The sequence below is a fragment of the Schistocerca cancellata genome, chromosome 8 (assembly GCF_023864275.1).
Source record: "Schistocerca cancellata isolate TAMUIC-IGC-003103 chromosome 8, iqSchCanc2.1, whole genome shotgun sequence".
Lineage (NCBI taxonomy): Eukaryota > Metazoa > Arthropoda > Insecta > Orthoptera > Acrididae > Schistocerca > Schistocerca cancellata.
In genome coordinates, this window is record NC_064633.1 from 178,085,136 (window position 1) to 178,110,084 (window position 24,949).

The 24,949-nt window shown below is 42.6% G+C and overlaps 1 protein-coding gene across 2 annotated transcripts in view; it reads left to right on the plus strand.

Annotated features, from left to right (window-relative positions):
- Nucleotides 1-3,510: 3,510 nt before the first annotated feature.
- The window catches only part of LOC126095172 (uncharacterized), a 1,128,014-nt gene continuing 1,106,575 nt past the window's right edge, over nt 3,511-24,949 (plus strand). For both annotated transcript variants that reach the window (XM_049909900.1, XM_049909901.1), the window contains exon 1: nt 3,511-3,588. The gene's annotated coding sequence lies outside the window, so the exon portion shown is untranslated. The remainder of the gene's footprint in view (nt 3,589-24,949) is intronic.

Sequence of the window (24,949 nt, forward strand, 5' to 3'; positions counted from 1 at the left end):
CTGCACTGTTATGACTGACTGATGTGAGTGCATTTCAAGCACGACATACGCTTTCTCGGATCCTGTCGCCATTTTGTATCACTGCGCTCTCGAGCGCTCTGGCTGCAGAAACCTGAAGTGCGGCTTCAGCCGAACAAAACTTTATGAGTTTTTCCACGTATCTGTAGTGTGTCGTGACCATATGTCAATGAATGGAGCTACAGTGAATTTATGAAATCGCTTCAATCATTTGTAATGGCCCTGTATATTCCATTTTTCTGTACAGGTTCCGGAACTCCTGGAGCCGAGGCGATGCAAAACTTTTTTTATGTGTGTAATACTGAGTGATCACTAAGTCTGCATCCTACTGCGTTGCAACATATTCATTGATCGTCGCATTTTAGTAATATGGGATCATGGCAGAGGACAACAGTGAGGGAATGCAACTGTTCTTTATTATTATCGTTCTCACAACAGAATATTATTCTCCTTCATGTACAATATGAATTTGTCCTCAACGTTGCTGGCGCAATAGCAGTTAATTCAAGCCGAACGGCATTCGTAAGTTCGTCAACATTCTCTGTTTAATTGACCTCCACAACACACTGTCGCAAGATGACAGATCGGAGGTTCTGGGTGGCCACTCGAAAGCTTCAGGCAAATGAACAGAACCACGCACAGTCCATATAGAGGTGTTCTCGAACGGCAACAACGTTAAGGGCTGATGCTTCATTCTGCTGGAACCATATTTGACCGAGCAGCCCGAAACTTGCAGATGCGGAATAAACCAGTCACGTAGCATGGTGAGATATTCGACGTGATCTACAGTACAGTCGAGAAAATATGGACCTACCAAGTGGACAGCAGGTGGTGCAGCTCAGATCATGACATGTGGTGCGTTGTGTTCAACTTCTTTGTAAAAATATGTGTTTTATTAAGTCCAGAAATGAATATCTCTCACTTTTGCACTGCGATATATTGCACATTCGTCTGAGAAAATAATTTTCCCTCTTGAAGGAAGAGTTATAAAAACATCGAACACTCCCCTACAAGATTGATGACGTTTCTGCATGTCTTTATTACTCATTTCGTTTACAAACTAAGGTTTAAATATCTTTAACTGAAGAACATTCTTCATATGATTTTATAATGTCTAGTAAGGTACCCCCGATTCCTGTGTAACCTTTTACGGGTGGACTTTTTTGGCTACCGTTGAGCAGACGCAGCAGCCTCCAGAAATGTTTCGAGTCGTCCTGAGCGGGACTATCTTTTGTGTAAACAGTTACAGAGAGCCTCTTTTCCCACCATAAAATTATTGGTTTTGGTGGGGAAGGTTTCTGAAAACTTACAATGAAATCATGCTGAATAGCTCCCATTGAGTTTCCTGTGTTGGGTTGTTCGTGAGCACACATACTCATTACGACTCGTTCCTCCGTCGTGTAAGTGGACACGTCAGCCACGATTCAGGCGTTCAGGGTGGGCGAGACGTACTCGCATCCCTGTAACTGCAGGTTATTATCAAATGCGGGTTGGTAGCTACGTTATTTCTTATCAGTTTTTGGAATCAGTTTTTAGAAATCATGTTTACATGTTTTCGCTTCGCAATCGAGTTTTAATTTGTAGTCATGGAAGATGTGAACGGTCGTAGTTAACGTTTTTGCGGGGGGCTTAGTGACAGATCTGTGAGTGCACGAAAGACAACACACTTGGCAGAGCATTCGAGGAAAGACGAGGTTTTGCTCTTGGCAGTGTTAATACAGGTCGCGGAGTGTGGAAGGAAGAAGGCACGAGAAGAAAGATGTGCTTGAGGTTCTTCTTCGTTTGAGCAATCTGCTATGAAGGTGACATGTAAACGTGCTTGGGAACGTGGTATACCGAAAACAATAATGCGAGATCAAATGAAGAAAAAAACTTAATGTCAGATATTTTGGACCGGCATTCGTGAACGAGATATCGGACACAGACCTGAATGAGCATTTTTCAGCATGCCATGGTTTGTTAACTCAATTTCCAAATGCAGTCAACCGTGCCAGGGTTGTCGTTTCAGATGAATGTATCACTTATCGCAGCTCAAGTGCTGGAAATGTGTCGTTAGGGCTAGAGAGAGAATGCTCATTACGTAGCCGAATTAGAAAGGAACCCGCCTGATATAGTGATACAGGCAGCGAAGGCTTCACAACATCTGCTTGGACCATACCTTTGGGGGGACTGTAAATAGCTCAAATTATTTACATATGTTACAGTCATTGTTAATACTTCATCTTGAGAAAGGAAGCATCACACAACGAATATAGCTACATCAAGACGCTGCAGATCCTCGCTACGCTCTTTCATTGCACGAATTTCTAAATGATCACTTTTCAGTATGGTGGGTAGATCGTGGCTCATCAGAAACACCATCTCCCTTGAAATGTCCACCACGGTATCCTGATCTCACAACAGCTGACAATTCGTTCTGGGGAGTCATTAAGGCGCATGTACCTGCACGTCATTGTGCTATAAACGAGGAACTGTGCAACGTTGTTGGGAATATAATTCTGTATTATAACTCCGAACATGCTCAAAAATATTTCAAGGAGAACATGAACGAGTATGAAGATGTACTTACAGCGTGATGGGGTACATACCGATAGGCTGGTCACTTAATTTGTAAGTAAGTATTTGTGTTAAAACAAATCAAATGAATTAGCGTTCGATACTAGGGGCTACAGACACTTTTTGCCCATACTGTATATCAGCAACTACAACAAAAATAAACAATTCATTAACAACTATGTAATATAATAATAATAATAATACATACATACATACGGCGTTAATGGGACTTTGTAGTCATCCTATAAATACTGAAATGCGAAACGATAGCTAAATTAAATGTCTCTAGCTGTTAATACCCAGAGTGTAAATGGTACACTTTCTTCACTTTATGTTGGTCGTTGGTGATGAGTGCTCTGTTTTTATATGTCTTCTCATTAGTAATCGGAAGCCAAAGAAAAATGTAAACCGATAAATAAGTGCAGAGTTTTGGGGCAATGCTCAAAGCTGTAACTGGAATTCAATGTTAAGTTCACTATCTCCACGCATTCCACTCTTACGTACCAATTCATACACCAAATATTTTCGTTTCGTACGCTATTTTGTTTGCTTCGTAAAAAAAAGTGCTCTCGCCATGCAAAATTATCCCCTGTGAATATCAAATTCTTGTGTCGTGGTTCTAACTAAACCGTGTTTTGTCCTGTGTGTGGCGACTGCTAGTGCCATAAAACAATAACGCAGCCTTTATAGGCTGTGCTCGTTATCTCGGCGTCTCTTACGTTTCCTCTGCCGTAAACGCTTCTTCACAGACGGAAGAGAATGATACTGAGGGCGGACGAATTGTCTGCAGACGCTCGTTGGCTCGTGCTAGCTTCCATTCGCTCCGGTGTAAACTGAGGTTAAGAGATTGAGGTGCGCGCAGCAGACGCGACTACGCATGCGCGAGCGCGCCCATATGAAGCGGGCTGCACGGCGCGGCGCGTCAGTCGCTCCGCGGTCGCCGACGAGCATCGAGCGTCGTGGGCCGCGCGCCGCTGCCGGCATCCACGCTCGACTCGCTCCGCCGAGACCGAGGTAGGAGCACCGTCCTTACCTGACTGCTGACGATGCCAGAAAGTGACTGCCTTGCCGAAACAGATAACGCTGAGAAATCAGTACCCCTTCCCCTACTGATCCTTCTTATTTGTCCCTCCATGTCACATTAACAATCACACAAGTTTATCCAGAGAGCCAAATATTTTCTCGGTAGCATTTGGATGACAAGATGTATATTTCATTAGTTCCTCGGTTACATCTTAATATAGCTAACTGGACAATGCAGGTATATTCATAAAAGCATCAACTGTGTTTTTAGCCCATTATAGCTGCAACTCTGCCAACACCTGCATTTAATAGGATAATAAATAGCGATGAAAGCTGCTTTCACTACATTAGTTTAATTTTATGCCCTTGAAAAAAAAATGCATCACAGGCGGTGACAACCACCTCTCAGGTTTCAGCTGAGTGACAGAATGTAACATCACAACGACGTTTATCTCCACACACAACTGAAGACCAACTGTATCATGAATCTATGAAAATATTATGTATTCTAAACATATGCACTAGAAATATTTTCGATGTAGCGTCCATTTTATGCAAATCTCAGTTTTGTTTACTTTCGCCGAAGAATGCAGCGTCTCTGATGTGGTGAACCCGGTAGATTTTTTGTGCATCTGCATTTGCACGTGTTTTTCCGATTATTCTCCACGCCATTTATATCATGGAACAGTGTGAAAAATAATTTGCGGATCTGTTATTTACACTTCTATCGACGTACCATATCAGCTGCTAGATATTTTTGAAATATTTTGAAAATTTGTTCCCGTTATGGCTGTAGGATTAAAGAGCGTCAATAATTTTATGTTAACACTATTCGTCGTTATTTCCAAAGTAGTTTGAAATGAATGGTGGAAATTCTCGTACCTGCCCATCTGTGTTGGAATTACTTGGCACTGCATAAGACGGAGCAGAGCTCTGAGGCACTGTACATACTCGTTCAAGTGACAGTAAACATGACTACAAGCATATCTTAAACTATGCCAGTCTTACGTGACGTTTGGTTCATGGATTAATGATTTTACAATTACACGTGTTTTTTAATTGTGATGGGACACTTGTTGTACCATCATATAGTTTGAGTAGTAGCTACTAGATGATTTATTTGCACAGCCGCTACCATATTATATCATTTTCAAACAATTGCACGTTTGATGAAAAGTGTCAGAACTTTGTTGCCTTCTTTTTTGGTGAATGATTTGGAAATTCCGAGCTGCCCCACATCTTAACTGGAGAAGTTCGTAGGCAATAATTACTATGCCATTACTGTTCTCAGGTTCTCTTGAAGGTAGGTTAACATTTACGCCGAAAATTCTCCTATTTGCTGATGTGGAACAGGAGATGAGGTGAAAAGATGTGGAACTGTACCAGGCAGGCTATAAATCCAGAACATGCTACATATTACTACAAATGTTCGTTGATTCTTTCCGGAACATACTGTAGAAAACAACGATGGAGACACATTTAATGATTTGACACTACATCATCCTTGTTAGCGGCAACACTGTGCCTACACGCATAACAACCTATTAGTTTCTGTTAATCGAGTATTGTATGATAAGAGCCTCCTTGCTCGATACGAAGTGAACACCCCAATCTCAATATTAATCTGTTGTATTCTGAACTCTACAAGTTAACGTGGCTCGGGTTATGTTGACTACCCACATTTCACCTTATCTTATTCGCAACAAATATCGCATACTCTGCCCGAAGCTAAATGACAACTAACCGAAACCGTTGATTACGTTCTTCTATTTCCCTATTTTCTATCTGGTTTTCTGCTTGTTTTGTGTCCTTAAACCAGCGTCAACTTTACACCTTGGTATTATTAACATCTGGAGCTCTTTACCTGAGAGAGTGAATTAAAGTTTCAATAGAAATTTACTATTATACAAATGCTTTTTCTCCACATCAGTTTCTGTTTATTGCTATTGCTTTCTGTAACATGAAGTTATGATATGTTCATGACATTTTTGTTTGTTTGTTTACATATAATTTAGTAGAGCATCGTTTACAAACATGGTATGACTTTAATCATAGACATGTTACTTAACTGGATCCTAAAGCGAAAAATTCAGTATAGGCTTTTGTCTGCATTGTTTCTTTTCACGTAACGACATATTATCATACAAATCAAAGAATCCAGTTATGAACTGTTCCGAAAAAGACAATATTCATAATTTCGATTTGATACTCTGAGCCTGTCCACAGACGGCAAATGCTCTCTGCCTTAATATACTCACCTACCGATCGCCATCAATAATTTGATACTCAATTTGTTTAACCTTGACGGACTTCACTTTATTATCACATCAATCTTCGAAAATTCATTATGCGCATGTTTGGTAGGTGAGTTACATGACAGGGATAAATTTACAATGGTGAACTGATGACAAGTTGAACATTTTCTTTACACAATGGAATTTTTTTTTATTCATAGGTGGTCTTCAGTCTTCATGAATTTCAAAATAAGAATACACAGCTAAGGTACAGGGTACAACCATAACTTTTCGGACATCAGAAAGCAAACTACATTAGTCTCCTTATTTGCATTGTATAGCGTTAACATGAACAGGTAAGCCATTTTCGAAAATGGATATGAAACCATCTGAATTCGATCCTTGGTAAAGATTAAAAATTTGATTAGCTTCTGTTTGCTGTAAATCCTCTCCTTAGTGCTGCGTGATATAGTGAGGTATTCAATAATCCGCGGTGGGGAAAGACGTCTAGTTTTGGCATTACAGAATAACTCGAAATCTAGTAGACGAGGACTGCCTTACTAGATGTATACATATATTAAAATGTACAATGGCTTAGAGATTACTTCAGAATAAGTAAATTCACAAAGCATCACTTAGCTGCTTCAATATCAAGGCATATAAATTATAATAGGCTCAATTGTACATGACCACATGCATAGCAAGTGACGTGGAGCAAGTCTACGTTACTTCGATAATGTGCGGAACATAAAGTAGACATCATTTAAATTGACGAAAAGTAGAAATAACAGCTAGCCATTTTACAGTGCTCAACGAAGTTACATTTACAGTCTTTGGGGTTATTTCTCTTTGTTCAATATAACAGCTGGCTCAAAACTAGGAGAAAACTTTCCTGGGAAATGAATGAATCATTATAATTTACTCACACTGGCCTCTTTTCATCAGAAGTCAAGAGATCTTCTCCAAAGCCTTGTTAATTGTTGGAATTCTGAACCAATAGGAATACCAAGTGATTGAATAATCTCGCCTCTACGAATCTGAGTCGAAGGTCCTGAGTTATTTTGTGCAGTTCAGAAATCACTACAAATGATAGGTTTTAATCCACATCTCAAAGACGACTTCAGCACTAGTACTAAATCCTTACTGTTAATTTCGCTATATTCAGGGATATGAAAGCCTTCATTCACGCTTTTAGAAATACATTTTGAACTATGTTCGATGGGACATTCATGCCCGCACCCGCAGCACAATGAATGGTTCTGTGAATAACGGTCCATTCATATTCGTGGTGGGTATTATAGTAAAGGAGCGTGTCCGACCGTCTAATAATTATTTATGTTCAGTCAACTGAAGAAGAAGCTGCTTTGAAATATATGCTTGATAATACATATAAACTTTGTTACTGCGTCATCGCCTGAATCTTCCTTGTATACGTCGAAAAGATTACAGTTTTTGGTACTTCATTGTTTATGATGTTGGTATTACATTTCCATATACTATAGATGTAGATGTTGTCGGTCATATGATGTAGAAGCGTAAGGAAGTATCGTCTTTCTTCCATGATTTCTACTTTTTTCTAAAGCAACAGACAGTATATTACGATAATGTTGTTTATTGAATCACATCACAACTTTCTCAAGAGAAGAGTATTTAGCGTAATATTTAGTCACCAAAATAATTAAGTTACATATAATTTCATTTCTTTCAAGAAGTGTAATACAAAACAGAAATTTGCGACAGTAAATATTAAGAAAAGAAGAAAGCAAGAAATGTGGAAGTTCGTAAAAAGAAGTCTAAATTTTATGTAATAGTCTTTATTACCTTATTATACATGGAGTACGGGACTCATTGAGAGACAATAGACACAATTACCACGCTATCCAAAGATAAATCGTTACTTTACTTTTTAGGATTGGTAACAACTGTGTACTCGTAAAATTTGCAGTAGTCGAGTTTTTGAGAATTGGTTTCTGCCAAATCTTAAGGAACCGGTTTTACTTTTCTTTGATGTATGCAGTAACTGCTTGCAGAGATACATAGTGTATCAACTAATTACTTGAAGTAGATTAGATTCTGACATTATCAACATAGAACAAAATGCCTTACATTGCTTTTTCTTGTTACAAACGATATATTGGCAGCGCCAAATCTAAGTCGACATTTCAGATTTCTGAACTGTCCTTTGGACCTATGACCGTACTATCATCGACATGTAATTTCTAATATTTAGTAGTAATTTCTAATATTTAGTATCTGATTTCAAAAATTTCGTAGAAAGTTTTTTAATGGTTTACATGTGACGGCCGCAACTTCGTTTTCTCAACTACCTCGAGTAGTATAACGAATTAACTGTATTGTAATGTACACACTATTAGCTTCATAATTAACTCAGTTGCAAAAGGGACAGAAGCACTAACCAACCATAAATCATACAGATAACACAGTAGCCAGTTTTGTCATGTTAGATTGCGTAAATTAAGACTTAAGAGCTGAAGCGAACAGTTTCATTTGTATGTTGCTACATTAGTCACATAGCACAGAAAACAGAGTGCAACTGTTTCTGCATTACGTACGTCTCTTGAAAAGCGTCTCATAATTCGCCAAATGGTAAACTAATGACAGTTACCACAATGAACGGCACGCGATTTAGACACACAGTTGGTTTGTAGTTATGAAGGTGGTAATACAGCTGTCACAGTCATGCCATATTCACTACCTAGTTCATTATCAGTAGTTACTACTCCACGTTCCACAAATATGCTACACTAATAACTTACAGCAATGTGCGGATGCGTTTTAGAATCGCTAATTCGAAGGTGGTATTATAGTAAAGGAGCGTGTCCGACCGTCTAATAGATATTTATGTTCAGTCAGCTGAAGAAGAAGCTGCTTTGAAATATATGCTTGATAATACATATAAACTTTGTTACTGCGTCATCGCCTGAATCTTCCTTGTATACGTCGAAAAGATTACAGTTTTTGGTACTTCATTGTTTATGATGCCACCTTCGAAGTGATGACGAATATAAATGTCATTTATTTTTGTATCGCATCACTACGCATGATTGTGAGTGTACGTATATACACGGATGATTCAAAAAATTATAACCACCACATTAACAACATCTTGGACCGTGTTTGAAACTGGATGCAAAATTTATTCAGCATGGTGTGGTTTCGACAAGTTCTTAGTAGTTCTCTGGAGGTACGTGGCATCAAAGGCATACGCAAAGGTCATGAGATTAAACACATTTGGTGAACAAGGCCTCAAAGTGACTTCAGTACGAAGTTCGTGAAACAACTATAGCTCTAATCTTGTCTCGTAAAAGGAAAGCTATCTAGCTGGAAGATGCCGTCGCTGTCGGGGAAGACATGAAATGTTGATATGGCATTTTTGGCCGGGAGACCACATCTTATATGGTCGGCCGCCTGATGCAAGTTATTTTGACGCCACTTCGATGATTTTCTCGTGGATGATGATGAAACGATGATGAGAGCAACATATAAACATCTAGTCCCGAGTGGAGGAAATCGCCGATCCGGCTGGGAGTCGAACCGAGTACCCAGTGACTGAGAGTCAGCAACTCTAAACAAAAGACCACTAGCTGACTGTGGAGACGTAAGACCACGTAGGTGGTCCGCAATGACTTTTCCGTGGTACACGCGTTTCATGGTGCCTTCTATTACTGCTACAGGGCCGATGTAACAGCAGGTGAATGTCCTACTCAGCAGAACAACCCCAGCGAGCGAGGTGAAGCAGAGGTTAGCAACTGACACCGCATTCGGGAGGACGACGTTTCAAATCCTCATGTGGTCGTCTACATTTAGGTGTTCCGTGATTTAATAAAGTAATAAAACCGTCGAAGTTTGCACAGGAGTTTGTTTTTATTTAAATAGCGACCGGTTTCGCACGGCTGTAGTCCATTGTCAAACCATCCATGTTAGTCCTACCATAACACCATAGTGTGTGTGGGCAGGCCACATTGCTTGTATGAGTGTCTCAGTGTAAGATATTATTTTTGTGCGAGTGTCCAGTACTGCACTCAGCAAAATGAGCATGATTTCGCTAAATCGCATAAAGCCCTTTGAAGGGGTACGACTGATTTCCTTCCTCATCATTCTATAATACCAACTGTGCTCCATCTGTTATGACCTCGATGTCGACGGGACATTAAACTCTAACCTTCTTTCCTTTTCCATTATACTTCCCCCTCCCTCCCCACCCCCGCGGCCCCCCTCTCCCCTCCGCCACTGTACCTCCGACCAGAAGCTGCGTCCGTTGTGCGGTGCGTGTTTCAGGCAGCCGTTTGCCCGGATGACAGCGTGTTCTGACACTGCCATCGACCTGGTGTAACAAGAAACGCGACTCGTTCGACCTGACCACTCTTTTCCATTGATCTAGGTCCAATCTCGGTGATCGCGTGCTCGACGCAATCGTAACTGCCGATGTCATTGCGTCAACGTAGGAACACGTAAGGGGTCGTCTGCAGCGGGACCCATTTTCAACAATACGCGCATAACAGTTTGCGCAGAAACACTGGTGCCTGCACCGGCCCTGTTCTCTGCCGTCAGATCTGTCACAGCAGGCCAGCTCTTTTCCTTATAGACGGGGCAAATTTCCCACCTCCATGTTCTGTAATGCCGAGTGAACACATAACAGCTTATCGCCTACCCGTAGCTAAGGCGTCCTTTAATAACTTACCACAGATGCTCACGACGGTATCACACAAACAGTCGTTCATCTTCGTACCATCTGAGATTTGTGGCCCTAGCCTCATTGTCATAACAAGCTGCCCTTTGTCAAACACGGTTTTGTTAGTGGATTTCTTCAATTATGTCCCAAGTTGGGCGATATGGAAGGCCACATCATTCGCTCCAATTGTCCAGAACTTCTTCAAAGCAGTAGTGAACAATTGTAGACTGATGACATGAATCATTGTCATCCACTAAAATTCCATTGTTGTTTGGGAACTTGAAATAGGTGACTGGCTGAAATCGTCTCCAAGTAGCCGAACATAACCACTTCCAGTCAATGATCCGTTCAGTTAGACCAGAGGACCGAGCCCATTCCATGTAAACACAGCGCACACCATTATGGAGCCACCACCAGCTTGCACAGTGGCTTGTTGACAACTTGGATCCATGGCGTCGATAGGCCTGTGCCACACTTGAACCCTACCATCAGCTCTTACCAACTGAAATCGGGACACGTCTGTCCAGGTCACGATTTTCCAGTAGTCTCGGGTCCAAAGTATATGGTCACGAGTCCAGGAGAGGCACCGAAGGTGCTGTCATGCTGTTAGCAAAGGGCACTCGCGTCGGTCATTACTTCACGGAGCGATGCTTGGCTGTTAGCACTGAAAACCTTACGCAAATGCCGCTGCTGTCGGTCGTTAAGTGGAGGACATCAGTGACTGCGTTGTCCGTGGTGAGAGGAAATGCCTGAAATTTGGTATTTTCGGCAAACTCTTGATACTGGGTGTCTCGGAATATTGAATTCCCTAACGATTTTCTCATGCGTCCAGCACCAATTTCAATTCCAAGTTCTAAGCATGTTAATTTTCGTCGTGTGGCCATGATCACATTGGAAATCTTTTCACATGTATCACGCGAGTGACAGCTACGCCAATGGACTGCCGCTTATAAGTTGTGCACGCGATACTATGTCCATCTGTACTTGTGCATATCGGTGCCCCATGGCTTTTGTCTCCTCAGTGTACGACATTACAACGGTTAAAAATCTAGTAAATGTACCTTATGGAGTGCTTTCCATGTTATTTCGAACTTCGAACTGGGTAGATTCGCTGCCATATATTAAACTGTCCACGCAAACGATATCACCAAATGTATTGTTGTCTGATTGACTGTGTGCTGGAAACTGTCATTGCACCGACTTGTGACTGGAGCGCTATCGTAGCATTCGACAAATATGCATCAGTAATATTAAGACAAGATGCTGCGGGAGAGAGTGGGAACGCGCATCTTTTTCTGTTTCTATTTTGTGCAGGTTTTGAAGCGAATAGGCCCATTTTGCCGTGCGACGTTACCATAATACTACCAGGTGGCAGGCATTGAATCTCGTTATTGCCAGTGATAACACTGGTTTATCTCGGAGTCATCTTCATGATCAGCATATGTGAGCCCGAAATTCAAATAGTTAATAAAAGTTACGCAACGGTTCTAAAAAATGCAGTTAATGAGAAAAACATGGCCCTAACCTTGAATTCTAGGTACCGGAACTCCCATAATTTACAGTTAAATAACTTTCCTTGTAATTTTTATTGAGTTCGGTATATGCCCATACAGCAGTGTTACCAGTAGAAGTCAAAAAAGACGATACAAGGGTGAGGACCACACAACACCGTGTTCCCGAGCTAAGAAAAACTCCATCCTGGCCGGAAATCGAAATCGGGTCCCTTTAGTTAGAAATCCACCACGCTGACAACTCAGCTACCGAGACGGACAACCGTTAACTACCTCCATGAAGGAATTTACAATATACAAATGAAATGCTTCGTCCAGGTAAATCCCAATATTTATTACATATTTTAAATTGTGCAACAACGGATATAGGACACAACAAGATTTCTAAAGTGGACATCGCTAAACATCAGAGTGAGACACTAAACTAGGTCACAGTAGGGTTTGGTTGTTTTGTGGGAAGAGACCAAACTGCGAGGTCATCGGTCTCATCGGATTAGGGAAGGACGGGGTGGGAAGTCGGCCGCGCCCTTTCAGAGGAACCATCCCGGCATTTTCGTGGAGCGATTTAGGGAAATCACGAAAAACCTAAATCAGGATGACCGGACGCGGGATTGAACCGTCGTCCTCCGGAATGCGAGTCCAGTGGGTTAGATTGGTTGGTTGGTTTGGGGAAGGAGACCAGACAGCGAGGTCATCGGTCTCATCGGATTAGGGACGGATAGGGAAGGAAGTCGGCCGTGCCCTTTGAAAGGAACCATCCCGGCATTTGCCTGGAGCGATTTAGGGAAATCACGGAAAACCTAAATCAGGATGGCAGGACGCGGGATTGAACCGTCGTCCTCCCGAATGCGAGTCCAGTGTCTAACCACTGCGCCACCTCGCTCGGTCCAGTGGGTTAGAGTAGGGGATATGCAGTTGGTGGAGATAATTTAACAGAGAATGGATTTAAACCAAATAAGTTTCCTGGCGTATTAATACTGCACTACACAGCCGCTAAATTAAACTAATGATTGCATGATTGTGGCGTAAAGAGGAAATAAGATTACATGCCACTACGCCTGTCGGTATAGTCATGATGATGATGATGATGATGAGCGTTTGGCGTCATTGGCCGGGAGGCCCCTCGCGGGGCAGGTCCGGCCGCCTTGGCGCAGGTCTTATTACATTCGGCGCCACATTGGGCGACCTGCACGCCGGATGGGGATGAAATGATGATGAACACAACACAACACCCAGTCCCTGAGCGGAGAAAACCTCCGACCCAGCCGGGAATCGAACCCGGGCCCGGAGGACGGCAATCCGTCACGCTGACCACTCAGCTACTGGGGCGGACGGTATAGTCATGAAAAGCAGCGTGACTTTGACTGAAACGATAGAGAACATTTAATTCTGTTCCTGCTTAGCTAGCCAAAGCAGCTAGGTAATTTCACCACTACTTGCGTGTGGACGCTTAGATTGAGTGCTGCAGATGGATGCCTCGCTTCAGTCAGCTCCGCAAGGAACTCCGTCTCTCCACATCTAATTCTGCCATTACAGAAGTTTGCAGAAGGCCCTCTGCAGTCAGAGTGCCGTCGCTGTGAAGTGTCCCACGACAGTGCGGCACACTACCAGAATGCTGATACGGAAATGCACGAGGGCATGCGTCTCCTTGGCTTCCTTTGCTTCGAGTCTCCCTCGAAATAACATCGCCAACCAATAATCACAAAATTGAATTGGCGTTAGCCAATAATGTCATATACCTATGTTGCCAATTTCTCCCACTGTGGACTGTATGATGATCGTTCTCCAGTCGTACATTCTCCCGCTCGTAGCATTCCGGCAATAATAAGGAAGCAGCCTTATGTCAGAGCCACGTTTCTTTAACTACCAGTCCGCGGTCTGCTCAAGAAAAAATTTCTGATTGTGGTCAGTGACCTACATTTCTTAAGAGGGAAGCCCACTTTGAACCCATGAAAAATAGGTGAATTTCGTGATTTTTTTTCAAGTAAAGTTAGAGCTAATACTACATCTGATAACATAGCTTTATTCCCTGCACTATTGTCCTTAAGAAATAATTTTTTTCCCCCACATCGGGCGCTTCTTGTAACCGCTGCACCAGATGGAAGCACTCCTTAGAGCTGGAACATTTGTTATTGGCGGCAATTCCCGAAGACCTCATATTGGTCCAGTAACAAAATAATCTTGTATAAGTGATCTTCAATATATTTTCTGTTAGCATACGCAAATGTCACTTTCTTCCCCCGCAAAATCGAGACAAAATGTACACTAAGAATATACTTTTGAAGTTAGCACAAAATGACTGCCTACACTGAGAGAGAGTTCATTTTGTACCAGAATAAGAAAATAGAAATTTGGGTAAGCTACTATGAACAGGACAGTGAAAGTACTATTGTAGCGAAGACAGACACAAAGCCGAAACTCACCGCTGTAGCCCAAGTTTATACGCCAACATGCTCCTTAGATGATGAAGAGACTCAAGAAACGTACGATGAGTTAAAAGAAATTACTCAGACAGTTAAATGAGAGGAAAATTTTATTGTAATGGGGAACTGGAATTCGATGGTACGAAAAGGAAGAGAAGGAAAAATCGTAGCTGAATATGCAGTGGGGGAAAGGGATGAAAGAGGAAGCGGCCTCGTAGCATTTTGCACAAACGATCATTTAACCATCGCTAACTCTTGGTATAAGAATCATGAACGAAGTTTGTGTAAGTGAAAGAGACCTGGCGACACCGGAAGATTTCAGATTGATTATATAATGGTAAGACAGAGATTTCGAAACGAGATTTTAATCGTAAGACATTTCCAGGTGCAGATGTGGACTCTGGACACAATTTATTAGTTATGAACTGTAAATTAAAACTAAACAAATGGCAGAAAGGTAGGAAATTAAGAAGATGGAACCTGGATAAGTTGGATGAACGAGAGGTATTGTAAGTATTGGCTGACTAGAACAGGGCAAAGGAATACAGAAAAAGAGGATTTGGTAGGTCAAATGGTTCAAATGGCTCTGAGAACCATGGGGCTTAACATCTGAGGTCATCAGACCCCTAGAACTTACAAGTACTTAAACCTAACAAACCTAAGGGCATCACACACATCCATGCCCTTGGCAGGATTCGAACCAGCAACCGTAGCGGTCACGCGGTTCCAGACTGAAGCGCCTAGAACCGCTCGGCCACGATTCGGTAGCTTTTAGGGATGAAATACTGAAGGAAGAAGAGGATCAAATAGATAAAAAGACATTGCCTAGTAGGAATCATTGGATAACTTAGGGCGTGTTGAATTTAACTGATGAAAGGAGAGAATATAAAAATGCAACAAATGAATCACGCGAAAGGGAATACAAACCTGTAAAAAATGGGACTGACGCGAAGTGTAGACTGTCTATGCAAGGAATGTTAGAGGACAAATGTAACTAGTTAGAAACGCATTTCTCTGGGGAGAAATTACTGAGGCCTATGCAGAAAAGAGAAGCTACTGTATGAATGTCAAGAGCTCCAGTTGCAAAACCAGTCTTCACCGAACCAGGGAAAGGTGAAAGATGGAAGGAGTATATAGAGAGTCTGTACAAGCTTGAAAGCAATGTTACAGAAAGAGGACGTAGACGACGATAAGATAGGAGATGTGATACAGCGAAAGGAATTTGACGGAGCACTGAAAGACCTAAGTTAGTAAAAGCCCCGGAAGTAGACGACATTCCGTCAGAACTACTGATAGTCTTGGGAGAGCCACCCATTACAAAACTCTTCCGTCTGATGTGCCAGATGTATGAGTGAGCCGAAATACCATCAAACTTCAAGAAAAATGTAATAATTCCAATTCCACAGAAAGCAGATGCTGACAGGTGTGAAAATTATCGAACTATCAGTTTAATAAGTCACCCCTGCAAAATATTAACAGGAATTCTTCTGGTAGAAGGCTTCCTTGGGGAAGATCAATTTCGGTCCCGGAGAAATGTAGGAACACGCGAGGAAATACTGATCCTACGTCTTATTTTATAAGATAGGTTAAGGAAAGGCAAATCTACGTTTATTGCATTTGTAGTCTTAGAGAATGCTTTGGACAATATTGACTGGAATACTTTCTTTGAAATTACGAAGGTAGCAGGCGTAAAATGCAGGAAGCGATACGGCCTTTACTACTTGTACAGTATCCTGGTGGCAGTTGTAAGAGTCGAGAGGCATGAAAGGGAATCAGTTGTTGAGAAGGGAGTGAGACAGGGTTGTAGTCCTTCGCCAACGTTATTGAGTCTGTACACTGAGCAACTACTAAAGGAAACAGAAGCAAAATTTTGGGTAGGAATTAAAGTTGAGGAAGAAGAGATAGAAACTTTGAAGTTTGACGATGACACTGTAATTCTGTCAGAGACAACAAAGGACATGGAAGAGCAGGTGAACCGAATGGATAGTGTCTTGAAACGAAAATATGAGACGAACATCAACAAACGCAAATGAAGGGTAATTGAGTGTAGTCGAATTAAATCAAGTGATGCCGAGAGAATCAGATTAGAAAACGGGACACTAAAGTAGTAAATGAGTTTTGTTATTTGGGCAACAGAGTAACTGATGATGGCCTAGGGAAAAAGGATATAAAATGTAGACTGCCAATGGCAAGAAAATTTTTTCTAAGGAAAAGAAATTTGTTCTCATCGAATATTGACTTAAGTGTAAGGAAGTATTTTCTGAAAGTATTTGCATGTAATGTAGCCGTGTATGGAAGTGAAACATGGATGATAAACAGTTTAGATAGGAAGAGAACAGAAGCTCTTGAAATGTGGTACTACAGAACAATGCTGAAGGTTAGGTGGGTATATCGTGTAATTAATGAAGAGGTACAGAAGAGAATTGGGGAGAAACGTAGTTTGTGGCTCAACCTGACTAGAAAAACAGATCGTTTGCTCAGACACATGCTGAGACATTAAGGGATCACCAGTTTAGTATTGTAGGGAAATTTTGGGGGTAAACTTGTAGAGGGAGACGAAGGGATGAATACAGTAAACTGATTCAGAAGGATATAAGTTGCAGTACTTATTCGGAGATAAAAAGGCTTGCACAGAATAGAGCAGCACGGAAGCCAAAACAACAACGCCTAGCGTGCGTCTGTGGTAACTTCTGTCATCCGTTGCCCTGATGGCTCGATACGCTTTTCGTCCGTTTGTGTGCAAAAGTTGTAATAGGCTGGTCCGATCTCAAATTCGAGCACGTTTCAATAATGTCTTTCATGCCGTCGTTGAAATTACATGTCCTCCCGCTGCCAATAGTTTTCGGATACATATTTTCACAAATCGTCTCGTATTTCAATTGGGAAGTTTCTGGCTAAGCTGAGATGAACACTACAATGTGGTAGACATCCCAGAGAACATTTTATGCAATAAGACCCATGTTGTAGGCTTCACGACCGTGGCAAAGAAAAGCTTTCACTCATACCACCCACTATGCGCAAACCCGTCGGTCATCACACAGTGCCTTTTGCTGATGGCACGTAGCCGGAAGGGACACATTGCGAAACACCTATTATTGCGGAAGGCTAGTCGCCGCAGCTTTCATTGTAGAGTATGAGCTGGGTTCACAAGTTGTTTTTCGCTTCCTAAATTTCTCAGAAGACTATTGCGATCTTCAACAGGACTGAAGGACAATGAACTTCCGAAATCAGCCGTGGGCGGCGTTGAGCGCGACCACCTACGGTCGAGGCATGGGCGATGGATCGCAGCGATCCGTCGCATTCGATACCGACTGCAATCGGTCGCTCGCCTCGACAATCCACACACTACCTGTTTGCCAAGCAGTCTGAATCAGTATTACGAACGCTACTGTGTCGAGAAGTTCTGCTATGGAAAATAAACTCTTATGTTTAGTAGCAGTTGCGATAGATTTCCCCATCCCCACTAATGCTTGCATAAAATCGATTTCACATAAATGAGAGTTACTATATATTAAACTAATCTGGAAACCCTTTCCTTGGGAATTATAGGTTACTTTACAGTTTATATTAAATTTTTCAATGAAACCAAGTGGGTAGTGTACATATTTCTAGTGTGTTAATACAATTCGTTTTCCGTAGAGCTGTCTTCAATTCAATTTTTATTCATTGCTCTTATAGTTGAACGACAAGTATTTATGCAATTTGTGTGCAGTTTCGATCTGGCTGTAGAGATGTTTCCAACAGCAGCACTGCTGATTGCCATAACTCCTCAGGTGTGGATTAGCACCTCATGAAGATAACGGCTCACGCTATCGAACTGCCATGGATGAAGGCTGCTGGCATACGACAGAACACCCGACATCACAAGATGTCAACAGATCGTCGGGAAGGTCTGAAGAAATACATCATATCTTGTTACAAATTGTATGAGGGAGAGGTAGATTATAGGCAGTGATTATATGAAATTATAAGGGACTTAAATATAGATGTATATTATATTTGCCACGAAAATTTAAATTAAAATGTCCTAATGGCATTACAATACGTATACCATTCTGTTTAGCAGTTAAAAACTTTAATAATGCGTCAGACTATTTAATAAATAACTTCCAATCACGAGATGGAGCCCATTGTATCTTGACTATTACTGTAAACTCCCTCTCAGTTCATCTTCTATAGCACTTGCTTAAAAATGTTTATCACTGCAAAATCGAAGGCCTTGCTTTGTATTAATTCTTAAAATAAATGGCAACTCCAGCCCCCATTTTAGTTCTCAGGTTATTTCGTGGTCCCTGAATAACTATAAATTCCAATGTAAAGTTCTTACCCAATGTAGGCAGTTGGGAATGAAACAAAACTACACAATGACGCTTAATAACTACAGAGACGATTCACAGCCGTTATGCAGCACGTCGTTGCTATCAACTGAGGCAGCCAAACGGCAAGCACGAATTGCATGCGATCGATCACACTGCCTGGGATTTCCATAGATCAGCGATCAGCCACCAGTCGTTGCGATTCACCCACACACGTGTGATCTTCGAAGCGATCGGTCGCCCACGTGACGGGTCGTTGCGATCCATCGTTCGTGTGTGGGGCTCTTTCAAGTTGCCTCTAGAGCAGTATCGCATGGATTGATTGTCACTGCCCTTCGCGCCCTGTTAACGAAATCTGCTCGCATCGTCAACTTATAAGCGAGGTTACGACATTCATGCATCGATTCCCAATAACTAAACTGAAAAAAAAAGATGGTTAGTGATAGCTTGACCTACACACTCACTGTCATTTGAATAAACAATAAAGAGTGGGTCAACCTGCACATGACTTGATGTCAAATTTTCACTCTGAGCTCTGCGTTATTTACACAGAGTAATATGAGAAACAAATAATTATGTTGTAGTTCAAATACACAACACCTAAAACAGTTGAACACAAGAGTTCGAGAGTGAGTATTACATATACTCCTTATGCAACGCTTTTGCATAATGAACACTGTCTTTAATAAAAGTGCGCTACTCAAGTATACAGTTCCATATGACATTGTTCGATTAAATTGAAAAATGCGTTTACTTAATGATTTGTCTCTCTCCAGTGCATATGATAGCAGGAAGCGCAAACGTGGCTGAACTGGGTTGTTTAATCCTGTATTTTGAATGATTCCATCACACAAGATATCGACGTTACCAAGTCAAAGAGTTTGCTGTACACGACTGCTCAGAATAGGGGACTTACCTGCTCTCGTCACGTAGGGTCCAGAAAGCGTTTACAGGCAGCGCCCGGGTCCTACAGGGACACGTCATTTACCACGTGAAAACTGCTGACATCATCTTCGAGACGCACTTATGGCTTCCTGGAAATAGATTTGACTGCTGACTGCCCTATGGTAAATTTGTTGCTGTGCTGAGAACGACCTTGTAACTGCTGCCGGACTTCGTGCTACTGTTCGAACACCTTCAAGTTTGCTCACTCACGCAGCTGCAGCATTTTCATGTTTTTGTGAACTGTAAATTGTTACGTGCCTACTGATTGCGGATTAACAAACCCTAGCACCTGATCGCAGGAACCCAAACAAGTGTCTACTAAATTTAAGATTTTCTAAAGTATCTCCATATCTAATTAAATTCGCATCTATATTCAGATCGAAAGTGTGAGGTAATAGTACTGCAGTTGGGCGACCTAAGCTAGCGAATAGAAATCCAAAATTATAACTCAAGATTTAGGCAAGTCTTCGACATTCGTCACCATCAGTAAATATAATGTTTTTGTGGTAAGTTCCAGGTGCTTCTTTTTAGATAGTTTAGGCACCTGTTTTTATAATACTTGCACATGTAATAATTGACAAATTTCCCACTAAGGATATTAATCACAGGTTGTTATGATCTACTTAAATAAAATTGTTCTAAGAAATACCTTTCAATTGAGAAGTGGAAAGGCTGCCACACCACTGACTGAAATGCGAAACTGCCTAAGCATTGCGGGAACACTGACATATTTCCATAGAAACGTAAACAAAACGGTGTTACGTGATAGCTCGTGGAAGGCGAGCTAAGCAGCCGCCTAATCCAGTTTGTGAGAGAATCTTTATATAAAACTGAATTTATAGGCTTGTATCTTATACAGCCCCCTCATACCTACATAAAATACAGTGGTACTGACGCAAAATGTGTGTTGGAATATTTGTAGGATACCTGCGGCGACGCTGAATCTGTCCTTTATGTAGAAAAGTTTGTGGTCATGAGCAAGCTGCACAAAGTCTTCCAAATGGACTTCAGTACTTCCGTGCAGTAGGTGATCAGCGTCCCCTATTCCTCAGCAGCAGAAAAGTGCCTCTAGATGTGCATCCTGTGAAGATGTTTACGGAAGACCTCTTGTCTTTCTGACTGTTAGTACGTTCTAATACCAGAAGTGATAATATTTCCTTCTGATACCACATTGTATCAGTAAGACCTAAATTGCATCCACAGGCCCTCACGAGCCATTAAATTGCGTCCACAGACCCTCGCAAGCCATCGGTTTCGCCGACCACAGTGTCGTCCTCCGCCAATGGAGGCGTAGGATGCAGTATGGAGGTGCGTGGTGTCAGCACATCGTTCTCCTAGTCTTTGTCAATTTTCGTGCCATGGCCAGGTTGCCCGCTGAAGTAGCTTCCCAGCTGGCATGACGTGGTTGAGTGCACCCTGATCCAGTCCTTATACCAACGAAAAATTCTTAGCAGTGTTTGTAATCGAACCCGAGTCCTCCGAGTGGTAGTCAGCTGTTCTTATCCCTCAGCTACATAGGAGGAAAACACTATCACAGCCTCGATAATATCAGTACTGAAAATAATGCAAGGTACGGATTGCTGTTTTCAGGATTCTGAATCTTTCTTTTAACACAGAAGACAGAATATTAAACGAAATGTGGAAATTAGATCATATGCAAGAACCATCAAGACTGAAAAATGAAACACAAACGAAAGCAGTATATACAGTGCGTAAAAAAAAAAAAAACTACGTGTACAAAATTGTAGAGTGTTTGAGCAAATAAAGAGCGACATTATTTCACGTGACAAAAATGTCAGAGGTGCACCGTTTCCCCCCCTACGTCTCATTGAAAAGTTTGACGCAACTGATTCTTAGAGACGTTGTTAATATTGCCCGGTGATGAATACTGTTTTAGAGATACAGTTAAAAATGTTGTCCGTTTATATTAATGTACACCAAACGCTGATTTCTCCCTACCCCGTCCCACAAACATATAAAAAGAAGTTCATAGGAATGAGTTGGGAAGCACATTCATGCAAACGTAAATAACATAATGATCACGTAACTGCTTATCAGGAGACGGGCACATTGTTATAGGAAATGCAAAATTACCCTTCCTAGTCGAAAGATACAATTCTCTTACAAATGAGACTCCAGTGTCAACGTGTTGCATACGAAGCATTAAAATCTACTGTGAACTTTGGTGTAAAGTACGTACAGTGTCAGACACTTAAAAGGACCCCTAGCGCGGAAATGGTGCACCTGTGACATTTGTTTCAAATAACGAAATTGTATGTCTTTATCCTCCCTAAACAATCTAAGAGATTCTACAATTAGTACTTTTTTTTACACTCTGTATGTAGTCGTTGATAAAACAAAACTATTTGAACAGTGAAATTCATTTCCATTGACTCCTTTTCTTTTCTGATACACTGCCTAAAAATAATAACTTTTTTAACGTACACAGTGTTCACATACCAGCTTAATGCCAATGAAATTTGCTACAGAAACCAGATATGTTCATTATAAACTAAAGTGACAAAAGTCGTGGGATATCTCCTAATACCGTGTCGGATTTCCCTTTGCCCAGCGTAGAGCAGTAGCACTACGTGGCAAGGACTCCACTAGTCATTGTATAAGTCCCCTGCAGAAATACTGCGCCATGCCGCCTCTATAGTCGGCCATAATTGCATCGGTGTTCCCTGTGCAGGATTTTGTGCACGGACTGACCTCTAGATTATGTCCCTCAAGTGTTCGATGAGATTTACATTGGGCGAGCTGGATGGCCAAATCATTCACATGAATTGTTGAGAATGTTCTTCAAACCAATCTCGAACAATTCTGGCTCGGTGAGGCGAAGCGCTGTCATCCATACAAATTTCATCGTTGTTTGGGAACATGCCGCCCATGAACGGCTGCAAATGGTCTCCAAGTAGTCGAGCATGCAGAGGACCCAGGCCATTCCATTTAAACACAGCCCACACCTCTACGGAGCTACCAACAGATTGCACAGTGCCTTGTTGACTACGTGAGTCCATGTCTTCTTGGGTCCTGCTCCACACTCGAACACTTCCTTCAGCTCTTACCAACTGAAATCTGGACTCGTCCCACCAGGCCACGGTTTTCCAGTCTCCTAGATCGAACCGATATCGTCACGAGCCCAGAAGTATTGCTGCAGGCGACGTCGTGCCGTTAGCAAAACCACTCGGGTCGGTCATCTGCTGACGTACCCCATTAACGCCAAATTTCGTCGCACTGTCCTAACGGACACTTTAGTAGCAAGTTCCAAATGGATATCCGCGGTTATTTCACGCAGTGCTGGTTATCTCTCAGCACTGACAACTCTACTCAAACGCCGCTGCTCTTGGTCGTTAAGTGAGAGGCGTCGGCCACTGCGTTATCCGTGGTGAGAGGTGATGCCTGAAGATTGTTGCTCTCTGCATACTCTTGATACTGTGGACCTCAGAACATTGAATTTCCTAACAATTACTGAATGAAATGTCCCATGCATCTTGCGCCAACTACCATCCCTCCTTAAAAGTCTGTTAATTACCGTCGTGCGGCCGTAATCATGTTGGAAACCTTTTCTCGTGAATCAACTTAACTTCCTCTGCTAGTGCACTGGCCTTTTATACTTAGAAACCGCTACCTGTGTATGTGCATATCGCTATTCCATGACTTCTTTCATCTCAGTGTAGACTGCACATGGTATGTAGCTTTTATTTCTGCAGTTCAGTTTCTTGTATATTACATACATACTGCATACACTTTAATTCTTAGTAAGCTAGTAGTGAAAAGTTATAATTATTCTCCACACCAGTAGATACATCCAGTACTTGTAATCAGTTAAGCTCGTGCTTGGGACGATAAATATCGATATTAAGGAATCGATACATACACTCCTGGAAATTGAAATAAGAACACCGTGAATTCATTGTCCCAGGAAGGGGAAACTTTATTGACACATTCCTGGGGTCAGATACATCACATGATCACACTGACAGAACCACAGGCACATAGACACAGGCAACAGAGCATGCACAATGTCGGCACTAGTACAGTGTATATCCACCTTTCGCAGCAATGCAGGCTGCTATTCTCCCATGGAGACGATCGTAGAGATGCTGGATGAAGTCCTGTGGAACGGCTTGCCATGCCATTTCCACCTGGCGCCTCAGTTGGACCAGCGTTCGTGCTGGACGTGCAGACCGCGTGAGACGACGCTTCATCCAGTCCCAAACATGCTCAATGGGGGACAGATCCGGAGATCTTGCTGGCCAGGGTAGTTGACTTACACCTTCTAGAGCACGTTGGGTGGCACGGGATACATGCGGACGTGCATTGTCCTGTTGGAACAGCAAGTTCCCTTGCCGGTCTAGGAATGGTAGAACGATGGGTTCGATGCCGGTTTGGATGTACCGTGCACTATTCAGTGTCCCCTCGACGATCACCAGTGGTGTACGGCCAGTGTAGGAGATCGCTTCCCACACCATGATGCCGGGTGTTGGCCCTGTGTGCCTCGGTCGTATGCAGTCCTGATTGTGGCGCTCACCTGCACGGCGCCAAACACGCATACGACCATCATTGGCACCAAGGCAGAAGCGACTCTCATCGCTGAAGACGACACGTCTCCATTCGTCCCTCCATTCACGCCTGTCGCGACACCACTGGAGGCGGGCTGCACGATGTTGGGGCGTGAGCGGAAGACGGCCTAACGGTGTGCGGGACCGTAGCCCAGCATCATGGAGACGGTTGCGAATGGTCCTCGCCGATACCCCAGGAGCAACAGTGTCCCTAATTTGCTGGGAAGTGGCGGTGCGGTCCCCTACGGCACTGCGTAGGATCCTACGGTCTTGGCGTGCATCCGTGCGTCGCTGCGGTCCGGTCCCAGGTCGACGGGCACGTGCACCTTCCGCCGACCACTGGCGACAACATCGATGTACTGTGGAGACCTCACGCCCCACGTGTTGAGCAATTCGGCGGTACGTCCACCAGGCCTCCCGCATGCCCACTATACGCCCTCGCTCAAAGTCCGTCAGCAGCACATACGGTTCACGTCCACGCTGTCGCGGCATGCTACCAGTGTTAAAGACTGCGATGGAGCTCCGTATGCCACGGCAAACTGGCTGACACTGACGGCGGCGGTGCACAAATGCTGCGCAGCTAGCGCCATTCGACGGCCAACACCGCGGTTCCTGGTGTGTCCGCTGTGCCGTGCGTCTGATCATTGCTTGTACAGCCCTCTCGC